Below are 10,347 nucleotides of genomic sequence, written 5' to 3'. Positions count from 1 at the left end.
GCTACCTGTGTCTTTGCTGCCAGTGTTCAGCTCTTGGCCCTTCTGAGTGCAAATTGAGTCCCAAATGACCACGCTGAAGGGGGTATGGGGGTGGGGGTGGCAGGAGAGAGCTAAAAGGATGATGAGAAATTGGTCCAATAACATTTAGAAAGACTTGCCTTCTAAAAGACCCAGCCTCAGCGTTTGTCCACAGGTTAAGTTCCCATGAAAACCCGGTAAAACAGAAAATGAGTGGGAAAGGGAGTTTTCCATTTTCTGCCCAATTTCTTTCACCTGAAGCCTGATTTCTTTTCTCACCAAGGACTCAGGCTGATGTAACAGGCCATTTTTCCTATGGGGCAACTTTACTGATGATCATAGCCTGTTCCTTGACGGGCTGATGTGGGACAGTCAGATCTTGCCAGCAAAGTTTGTGGGAAACACCAACCTGGGGAGCCTTCCTGGAACTCCCACTCTCCAGACGTAGACCTGTGATCTGTGGCTCCAGAGACAGGGTGTACTGAAGGAGCCCGAGCTTTCAAGCAGGCAGCCACATCTGGGCTCAAAACTGAGCTTCTCTGAGCTCTCAGAGCTTGCAAATGCCATGCAATCCTTCCTCATTTGCTGACGCGCTCCACCCAGGCCAACAGCAAGCAAGGCGCCAGGTGGCTGCTTTATATTCAGCGGGAGAAGCAGGCATGCACACCAAGTCTGGGATTACCAGGATGCCTCCTGCATCCCCCCACGGCAGTAAGGTACACAGGATTTGGAGCTAGGCTGTCTGCACTGTACACCCTCAGACGTGTGCAGGAGTTTCACCCTGCTATTTGAGACTTTTAGCCCTTAAAAGGGAAGGCAGCTGTGATAGACACAGCTCCTCTCCTCTCCTCTCCTCTCCTCTCCTCTCCTCTCCTCTCCTCTCCTCTCCTCTCCTCTCCTCTCCTCTCCTCTCCTCTCCTCTCCTCTCCTCTCTCCTCTCTTTTCCCCTCCTTTCCCCTCCCCTCCTCTCCCCTCCCCTCTCCTTTCCTTCCTTTCTTTGTGCCTAAGTTGGTGCCAGCACTAATGCTGGGTATGTGCCTGTGGAGATGGGTCAGCCTGTTGATGGCACAAGGGGCCCAGAGACGTCCGCTTCGATCTGCAGATCAGCCTGGTGTCAGGGGCTGGGAGCATGTCCCTCCGAGATCGAAGGCAAGGTGATTTGAGATGACTGCACTGGACCCCCAGGGAGTAGTGGTGGTGCGCTTGTCCTTTTAACTCCATTTATTGTGATGTACCATTACTGGCAGCGGGCACGGGCTGGGAAGTAATAAGGAAGTAACCGCTGAGGGAAAGTTGGCCGCCACATTAATCAGACCTTCCAGGTTGTGCTAAATGATGTAGAAAGAACTCCAACTCTAAGATCGACTGACATTTTCATAGGCACACAGAAATCCCATCAGTGGTAGGTGGTGTGAATTTACCTGTGGCTGGCCTCGTGCAGGGCTGGGCAGCCGTCCTTATCAATGCTGTTTATGGGCCAGCGGTTTTAGGATTAGGTGGGTAATAATTCTTTGTTTACTGAGCGCTCGGAAGACAAGTCTACTTGAAGCAGAAAACCGTGATGTCTGCAGGAAAGCTTTGTATCCCATCTTAAACAAGGTGGCAAGTGGTTAGCAACGCAGACACATTGCCTGGGTTTATTCCCAACCTCCAATTCCTGGCTGTGCAATCCTGTGGAAATTATTTATTCTCTCTAGGTCTTAGTTTCCTTATCTTGAAATGGGGATAGTAACAGTATTTACTTTCTATGGTTACGGGGAGCTTTTTAAATCAGTCAACATAAGTAAAGCACATAGAACAATGTGTGGCACACAGCAGAGTCTTTAACTGTTGGCTCAAAAGTATTATTAGAAACTAAGAGACCTCTTGAAGGCTATGTATTGTGATCCTACTTCTTGATTATCTCGAAGAATGGGAAACTCTACAGGTAGATTATTAAACTGGATAACAAAGGGTATGATATTTCATGTCTTTGTCTATACAATTCCAAACAACCATTCTGACTGCTTAAAAAATGACAGATTGCTTTTCGCTGGCTGTGTAGTTGTTGTTTCCAAGAGCCGTGAGGGCCAGTCCCTTTGGAAGGTGAGCCTACAGCCCTGGACAGCTAGTGCCTGAGCCACGTCCCTTGTTTTAGAGATGGGGAATGGGGCTGAGAAAAGGGAAGTAACTTGCCTCTCTGCTTGGGGCATCTCCTATAAGTTCATCCTTCCTATGAAGGATTCATCTATTCTCCCCTTATTCATTCAACACATACTTATTGTATGAAAAATGTTTGATGAATGAATTTCCTTGCCATGTTGAGCTTGTTCCGTCCATCTTGCAACACTGTATGTCTGGTTCCTTCTTAGTCTTCATATCTCAGTGCAAAGGTTACCTCCTTGGAAGAAACCTTTCCTGACCACCCTACCTAATACAGCCCACACCCCTCGGCCATTCTCTTCTTATCACTCTGTTTCCTTCATAACATCTGTCATCACGTAGAAATAATTCTGCATGTTTAATTGTTTACCATTCACTCCCTTTCACGAAGGCAGGGACCTTAGTGCGTTGCTCACTGCTGAACTCCAAAACCTGGCACACAGTAGATGCTCAATCAATATGTGTGTAATGAAAATGAATGAGGTGACATTGATTTCTACCCAGGAAGCAAACATTCTGTGACTTTAAATGGCGATGGAGTGAGAGCTAGGACATTGGCCCGGAGCCCCTTGGTCATAATGACATGTCCAGCAGGGGTTTGACTCATCAGCACATGCATTTTCTGAATTACAAAGTGTGCCAGGGACACTGAATTTCTGCTAATTGGCACCAAGGAGGAGGGGTTGTTATTGAAATCACCAGCCAGCTGGAAGCCTGTCTGTGTCAGATCTATTTGCAAATCAGAATGGACATTTCATAAACCCCGTCAACCTTGTGAAGCTGCAGGTCCCCAGGGGGGCAGCACCAATGTGCTCACAGGCAGCGTGCAGGGTCACAGTCAACCCTGAGCCTTAAATCTTCACCAGACGAGGAGGTGAGGCGGTAAGGTCAACCAGAAAATAAAAGACGATGAGGGTTATGGCATAAGATGCATTTAAAAATAATCGTCACAGTGCCTCAAACCCAGTACCATTTGCCAGCTTATCTGAAAGGTGAAGAGAGCAAAGGAGCTGAGATTTCAGAGCTGGCCCCACTGTGACCTGAGACAAGTGATTGATCCTCTGAGCCTCAGCTGTTTGATCTATCAATAGGGGACAATAACACTTAACTCATGGGTTGTGAAGATTAAAGGAGAAAATGCATGTAAATAATAATGATAACTAACATTACAGAGCATTTTCTATGTGCTGGGCACTGTGCTAATAACTTTATGCACATTATCCCATTTAATCCCCACAAAAGCACTCAAGGAAAGCACAATTAGCACCTGCATTTTAGAAGCAAGGGAACTAAAGGTTGGGGAGGTTAAATGACTTGCCCATGGTGACACAGGGTGGAAAGGCGAGCCTGGATTTGAATCCAATCACCCGCCTCAATATGCTCTTATAACCACCCTGTAACTGCCCCTCTACATGGTTAGCTCCACACCGGCACTCAGTACACATCTAATGAATGGCAGCTAATAAGACTCTGTTCTTACACTTAGGATTTCTCTTGCTCACCTGCTTTCAAGCCGTAGTCATGCCTGCAAACTCCTCCAACAGCTACCACGTCTAGGGTCCCTTCTGTACACGGCATCGGGCCTGTCTGTCTCCCTTAATCTTCCCAACACCCCTAAGAAGTGCCGATTATTGTTTCCACTCTTCACTGAAGGAAAGAAATTCTCAGAGATGCTAGTTAATGGGGTCCAAGAGGTGGTGAGGCCAGGATTTGAACTCAGGGGCGTGTGATGCCAGAGCTCAGGTGCTTTCCTCTCTACATAACCCCCATGATACCAGCTGCCAGAACCTGTTTCCCCTCCAGGAAGCTCTCCTGACAATGGAAACGCTCCCTCATTGCTCCCCTCTCTCATTTCCACCTGTACTACAGAGCCTAGGTCTTTACTGCACTGTCTGTTTCTGAATTGTACGTCCACATCCATTTATTGGTAATAGTTACCATTTATCATGTACCCACTACCGCGAGGAGAGCTGTACATACGTGATCTCATTTAATCCTGCTGAGAACCCTGTAAGGTGGACATTCTGATCCCCAGTTTGCAGATGAGAAAACAGGGATAGGGGTGTTGTAACTTTCCCAAATTTCTTTAGTCACTTGCCAAAGGGAATATAACTAGTAAGTGACAAAACTGGGACATAAAACCCAGATGATTTGGTTCTAAAATGCACCACGCTAGCTATGATATTATATCGCTTCTCCATATCTTGTAAAGTTCTAGTAGATGGGGAATCCAACTGGGGCACGACCCCCCCAATCCTTGTTGACTGATACTTTAAAATCTAGTCCTTTGTTGGAGGGCTCCATGATGGAAACCTAAGCTCTCAAATTTGCCAACATCTAAAAACAACTTAAGCTTAAAAAAGAATTCAGCTCGTAAACAGAATGTGTAAATGGAATTTCTGGAAATGTGGTTTTGGTATCTAAAATTAGCCTTCTCTTCCAAACAGTATTGTCCCTTCTCATTGCTCTGTCCCCTGTCATGGAAACTGGTGCTATCGCTCTCGAGCTGTGACTGACATGTCCTCTTCATGCAATGCAGCTCTCCAGCTCTCTACTTGACAGAGATGTAAAACATTTCCCCAAGGAAGTAGAGGTGGGGTAGGAATCTGGGTACAGCCCTTTGAAGGTGATATTTATTTCAATTTCTCTGGTCCTCCAGGCATTTTCACTGCCTCCTTACATTTTGATTCAAGGTTGCTTTTGCTTATTTGTGAGGGTCTCCTGAATGAAAATAGCTCTCACCATCCTCTTGGATGGTCCAGGGAGTTCTTGTTTTCATGGGAAGGACATCAGGATGGCTCTGGCCTCCAGGACACATCAAACTCTACAGCAGTCAAACTCTGACAGTGCAAATGGCCTTCATCAAGCCAGTCGGTCATGCTAGCACTTACTCTAACAGCAGTAACTGAGGATACCCAAAATGGCCTTTGCAAATGCCTTTTGCCATTTTCCCTGGGTCTTGGCTGGCATTCTTTCAGTTCTTACCAGGCTGCAGATCTTGTCCATCCGGCAGTGACCCTATTTGCATAATTAGCTTGCATCTGTGGGTATGCATTTACCTCCCAAAGCAATTGCCTTTGAACTTTGGATAAATACCAGCATGGAATGCTGGGAAATGTCAGCTCTTGAGCCCTCTTGTTCCCACAGAGAAGATGAAAGTGGGGGTCATTTTGGAAATCATATCCCCCTTCTGCTCTGTATCATTTAGAGTGAGGACAGGCAAAACCAGAAATAAACTCATGAAGAGGGAGAGATCTAGGGAATGTAAGATGATCACTGTGTTTTGACGTCAATGATCCAGAACAACTTTGTAAGCTTCGGCTCTTTTTCAATTGGCTTGGCTATGTCTGGCCACCCTTGCAGCAGTGGTAGACTTGCTTTTTGCATTTCTCTGTATAGAACGCTCTGTTGCCTTCATTCACCCCTGCTTCTTGGATGACAAGACACTTGTAGTTTTTCTCTGGGAGGGCTTGGCCCTCTGAGTTAAATCATCCCCCCACTCCCATCTCCATCCTCATGCCCCTGATCTCAGCAGTACATGCCCATTTGTCCATCCTCTCCAACTTCAACCATGTTATGTGTTTAGAGTTGCCATTGAGGAAGAGGGATGTGGTTAAGATTAAGTGTGGGTAAGAGTTAAGATTAAGGTTTGGGCTTAGAGTTGTGGGTTCTCGTCCTTGTTGCTTTGGACGGGTCATTTCACCTGTGAGCCTTAAGTCTAATCTCTACAATGGGATAATAGCAGTACCTCCCCTCGTAGGCGTGGGTAGGACGTGATGGCATAATGCGTGCAAAACTCTTGGCACATAGTAGATGCTCAGTAAATGGTAGCAATTATCGCTGGATGAAGGGTCAGAGGTTCTTTTTTCTTTTTTTCCTTTTTCTTTTTCTTTTGTAGTCTCCCTCCCATCTCAAACTAATTATGTGACTTTAAGCAATGCACTGAAACATTCCGAGTGTCAGTCTTTTGATCTTTAGTCTGGGGACAAAAATAGCTTTTCCTTGCATACTTCATAAGGTGCTTATGAGAATTTGTCAGCAGCAGCAGTAGCAGCAGCAAGATGTGTTTTAGTTTCAGATTCTGAGTTGCTGCTGCTGGTTTCTGCAGTCAGCTATCCAGAGGTACCAGGCCAGGCCCAGAGAACAGCTGGCTGGAAAGCCCTGTACTCAAACAATTCGCACACAGCCACACCCATATTTTCCCTATTCAGGAGCAAGATCTCCCCAAATAGCTATATTTGGAAAAACTCTTGTAAAAAGTCCCTCTAAACTAGAACTTCTCAAAACCAGACATGCTGGTGCATCAAAATCTCAACTCCCAGCAATGAATCCCAGTGACGGAAGCCAGAGGGGGGTTCTGATATTCAGGCGGGTATCTAAGGCCTCAGGTTGCAATATTTGCTTTGACTAGTGTTTACTGTACTCTGCCCACCTCTGTGAGCTGCACTGAAGACCCCATATGGTACATGTGTGGGAAATGTACAAGGGAACGATAAGCATGGAGTTCAGGATAGTGGCTGGGAAGGAGAGGGGGCAGGGAAAGAAAGGATGAGACAGAGAAGCACAACAGCAGGCTTCAATGGTATGGATCATTATTATGTTTTGAAAAGCTAGGTGGTAGGTATATGGTTGTTTTATGATATATACATATTCATATTATATATATATAATATATATATAATATATATAATATATATATATATATTATATGATATTTAATTTAAAAAGAGAGAAAAACAGAAAGGGAGACCCAAATCCAGAAATATTTAGTCAGAAGCAACACCCTGTCAGCAGGGCCATACGTATTTCACCTATCCTACTAACCATCCTGTCCCCATTGCCTCTCACAGAGACTGGCCCAGTGTGGGTGAAGGATAACTGTTGTGGACTGAGTGGATGGATAAATGGGGGAATCTGCAATGCTTCTCTCCACCCCTCACCGCTGTCATCTTTGACACCCATCCTATGGTAATGTGTAGGTCAGTAGGCAGAAAGGCTTCCTGGGAACATTTTGTTTCTGCTCTGCTTTCAGACACAACGCTATGGCCCGGCAAACAGATGGCTTGATGATTTAACCTTGCTCTATTTCAAGCAAAACGTCCTTGCAAGATTTATTCTCAATGACACCAACGTGTGAACCTGCCGCAAAGATCTTTGGAATTAACTCCTCTGGTTTGGTCCTGCCTGGTGAACACATTCCCCAAGAGGCTATCTTTCATGGTCACATGAGAGGTCGCTAGAAGTGCTAACACTCCCTTCTCCTAGCCAAAGGGAGAACTGGGGTCTTTACTCTCAAGACCTAAACAAGAGAAGCATCAGTGGCAGCAGCTGCCGGCCCCAGGATAGCCCAGCTTGCTAAGCACTTGTTCCCAGCTGATGAGACTTAGTAGGACTTTTGCTATTCTGTCACCACAGCTGCTCTCCGGGAAGGGAGGCCGGAGGCTGTGGGGCTGGGGCTGGGGCTGGCCTATGTGGACAGAGCAGGGTGAGAGGATGAGGATGGATGCCTGTTCATCTTATTGAAACAAATGACTCCTATACCTGCCAAACTGATGCCAGAGGAGCTAGGAAGCTGAAGGACATTGCTTAGGCCTGTGAAAGTATTAGCTGAAAAAGGCAGACTGATGAGCAGGGAACTGCCCACCCTCCAAGGCAGTTCCTTTCCTAAGCCAAGGGCCTGGTGAAGGTGATGGTCAAGGGCTAGAGAGTGGCCAGGGTGAGGGTTAGGAAGATTGCTGGGCTTGACAGCAGTGCTCTCAGCTTCTGAGTGACCTCTCTGGGCCTTATTCTGTCCAATAGGGTAATAGTCAAGATATTTAACAATCAGCATGGCATAGGCGGTAGCCAATCAGAATGAAGAAGGGATTTGTTGCAGGAAGTCTCAGCTGCACCTGGTCTTAGCCCCTTGGCTGTTGGATGGTAGAGTGATGGGGAGGGCCTGGAGGAAGGGCCAGGGTGCAGGAGTAGGGAGAAGCCTTGGGGAGCTCAGAACATCCATTATATACCTATCAGGACAGGCCTATTTCAATATATTAACAGCCAGTATGGCATTCAGTACTCCTGCCGAATGTCGTCAGCTCTGCTATAAAACAGGAGAAAGGCAGATTCAATTCTCACACTTTATGTGTATCAGAATCACTTGGGGAGCTTGTTGAAAACACAGATGTTCAGTTCCCATTTCAAGATTACCAAACGGCACGCTTTAGGGCCCAGGTGAGGCCCACTACGCTTGTGAGACCTGAGTACCCCTGAACAGCTGATGTCTAAGGGTCCAGCTCTTATTTTCAAGAGGATTATGACTCTGAGACATGAAGTTCAGCACACGGTCTGTAGGGAAACATGCCCAATAAAGGAGCAGCTCATGTGACTGAGCAGAGCAGTCTGGTGGAGCCGTGGCAAATTGAAGAGCGCACATCCATTTAACTCAAGTTGCTTTGACCCTGACCCAGGGGCCCCTGGGTGGTTGCCGCTCAGGACTGCAGGCCTGGTGTGGACAGCTCTTCTGAATGGTCAAGAGAAGGTGGAAATCAGCAAGACACATACCGTGTCCTGCATGTCACTGAGTCACAGGTAGGGCATGGTTTTAAACTCTTCTGGCTCCAAAAGCCCTGTCTGTGGGACGGTGAAGGGTAGCGGAGGTGTAGCTGGTCCCACATGCGGAGGGAAGGAGACAAGCCCTAAGTGAGGGTCTTGATACTGCTTGTGGGGACCAATTCCTCAAGCGTGGCCCTCAGAGTCTGTCCATAGCTGGCCGTGCCTCTCATCTCTCAGATGTTCCCCCTGCACGCCCCCAGCACAGCTTTCCTAGCTGAGGTGCCTAGAGCTGATCGCAGGCACAGGGCCACCCTTTCCAGGGACTCTGAGTCTTCCTTAGCTGAGGAGATGGAGCTTTCACAAGATGAAATATTTGGCTTCGGACGTGAGGGACTAGGGTTCTACCTGAGATCCCTGGAATGTTCCACAAAGCAGTGGATTTTTCCAAGTATAAGAGAACTCGGCTGGATTGCTCCATTTACACCCAACTGCCAATGCTTCTTCCCCTGCTCGGGACACCCTTTCTCCCACCCCTTTGTCTGACTCACACTTGTCCTTCAGGACTCAGCTTAGGCTGTGCTCTGACCTCCACAACTACACTACCTTGGTCTCCTTTTAGCATCACAGCTCCGGACAGGCCCATAGTTTAGACTTTCTCATTTGGAATTTCAAGGCCTAATTCTTTAAAAACATTCAAGCTTGACATTTGTCAAGTGTTCACTATGTGCCAGCACGATTTAAATCCCCTTATAATATTATCAAAGTTAATCCTCACAGTAGCGTAACGAGGCTGGTACTACTATCTGTCCTATTTAAGAAAACAAGGCGCAGAGAGGTTAAGTAACTTGCCCAATGTCACTACCGTGTTTCCCCGAAAATAAGACACCGGAAAATAAGCCCTAGCATGATTTTTCAGGAGGACATCCCCTGAACATCAGCCCTACTGCGTCTTTAGAGGCAAAACTTAATATAAGACCCAGTATTATTTTCGGGGAAACACGTTAACAAGTGGTAAATGAGACTTGCCTCCAGCCTGTGTGCCTCAGAGCCTGCATTTGGAATCACTGCACTATGCCATCTCCCCACCGTCTGCAGGCGGTGTCCAGAAGTGAACGATAGTCTCTTGGTCCACACAGCACAACCCCCCCCCCCAAGTTGGGATTTGAAGTGAGATAGCTTGAACTTGGGGGTATGGGCAGCTATCAACCTCGTTCTGCTATCTGTGGTTATTCTTGAAGCCTCGGTTTCCTCGACTCTATAATGAGGACAATTGCACCTGCCTTGTAAGGTTCTGGTGGAAATTACAGAAGATGTATCTATCATCCTGGCACCTAGGAAATACCTGAAACATGGTGGTGGAATACATGGTTGGAGGTGCTAGTGAGTTCAACTTTCCCCACAAGGCTCCACGGGGGTGGGATTTGGTTGGATGCTGGGAATGGGTGAAGAGGTTGGATGGAGTGGGGGCAGCCAGCCTTTGGAGTTGTTTACAGTTCTCGGAGAGGGAACCCTATAGAGATGGTGGACAATGGGGAGAATATTCTGTTTCATTTGAAAGGCATGGACTGTGTGTCTACACTCAAATGACCTGCTGGTCATCGCCAGCAGTTAAAAATTAACTGGATCCATTGCTACTGAGTTGACTGGTCATGT

General features: G+C 46.9%; 1 protein-coding gene across 2 annotated transcripts in view; it reads right to left on the bottom strand.

The window, feature by feature from the left end:
- Positions 1–10,347, bottom strand: part of SH3RF2 (SH3 domain containing ring finger 2) — a 114,802-nt gene that overhangs the window by 8,371 nt on the left and 96,084 nt on the right. The gene's annotated exons all lie outside the window — the stretch shown is intronic.

This window comes from Rhinolophus hipposideros (genome assembly GCF_964194185.1).
Source record: "Rhinolophus hipposideros genome assembly, chromosome: 23".
Taxonomy (NCBI): Eukaryota; Metazoa; Chordata; class Mammalia; order Chiroptera; family Rhinolophidae; genus Rhinolophus; species Rhinolophus hipposideros.
This window is presented reverse-complemented; position numbering and strand designations above follow the sequence as displayed.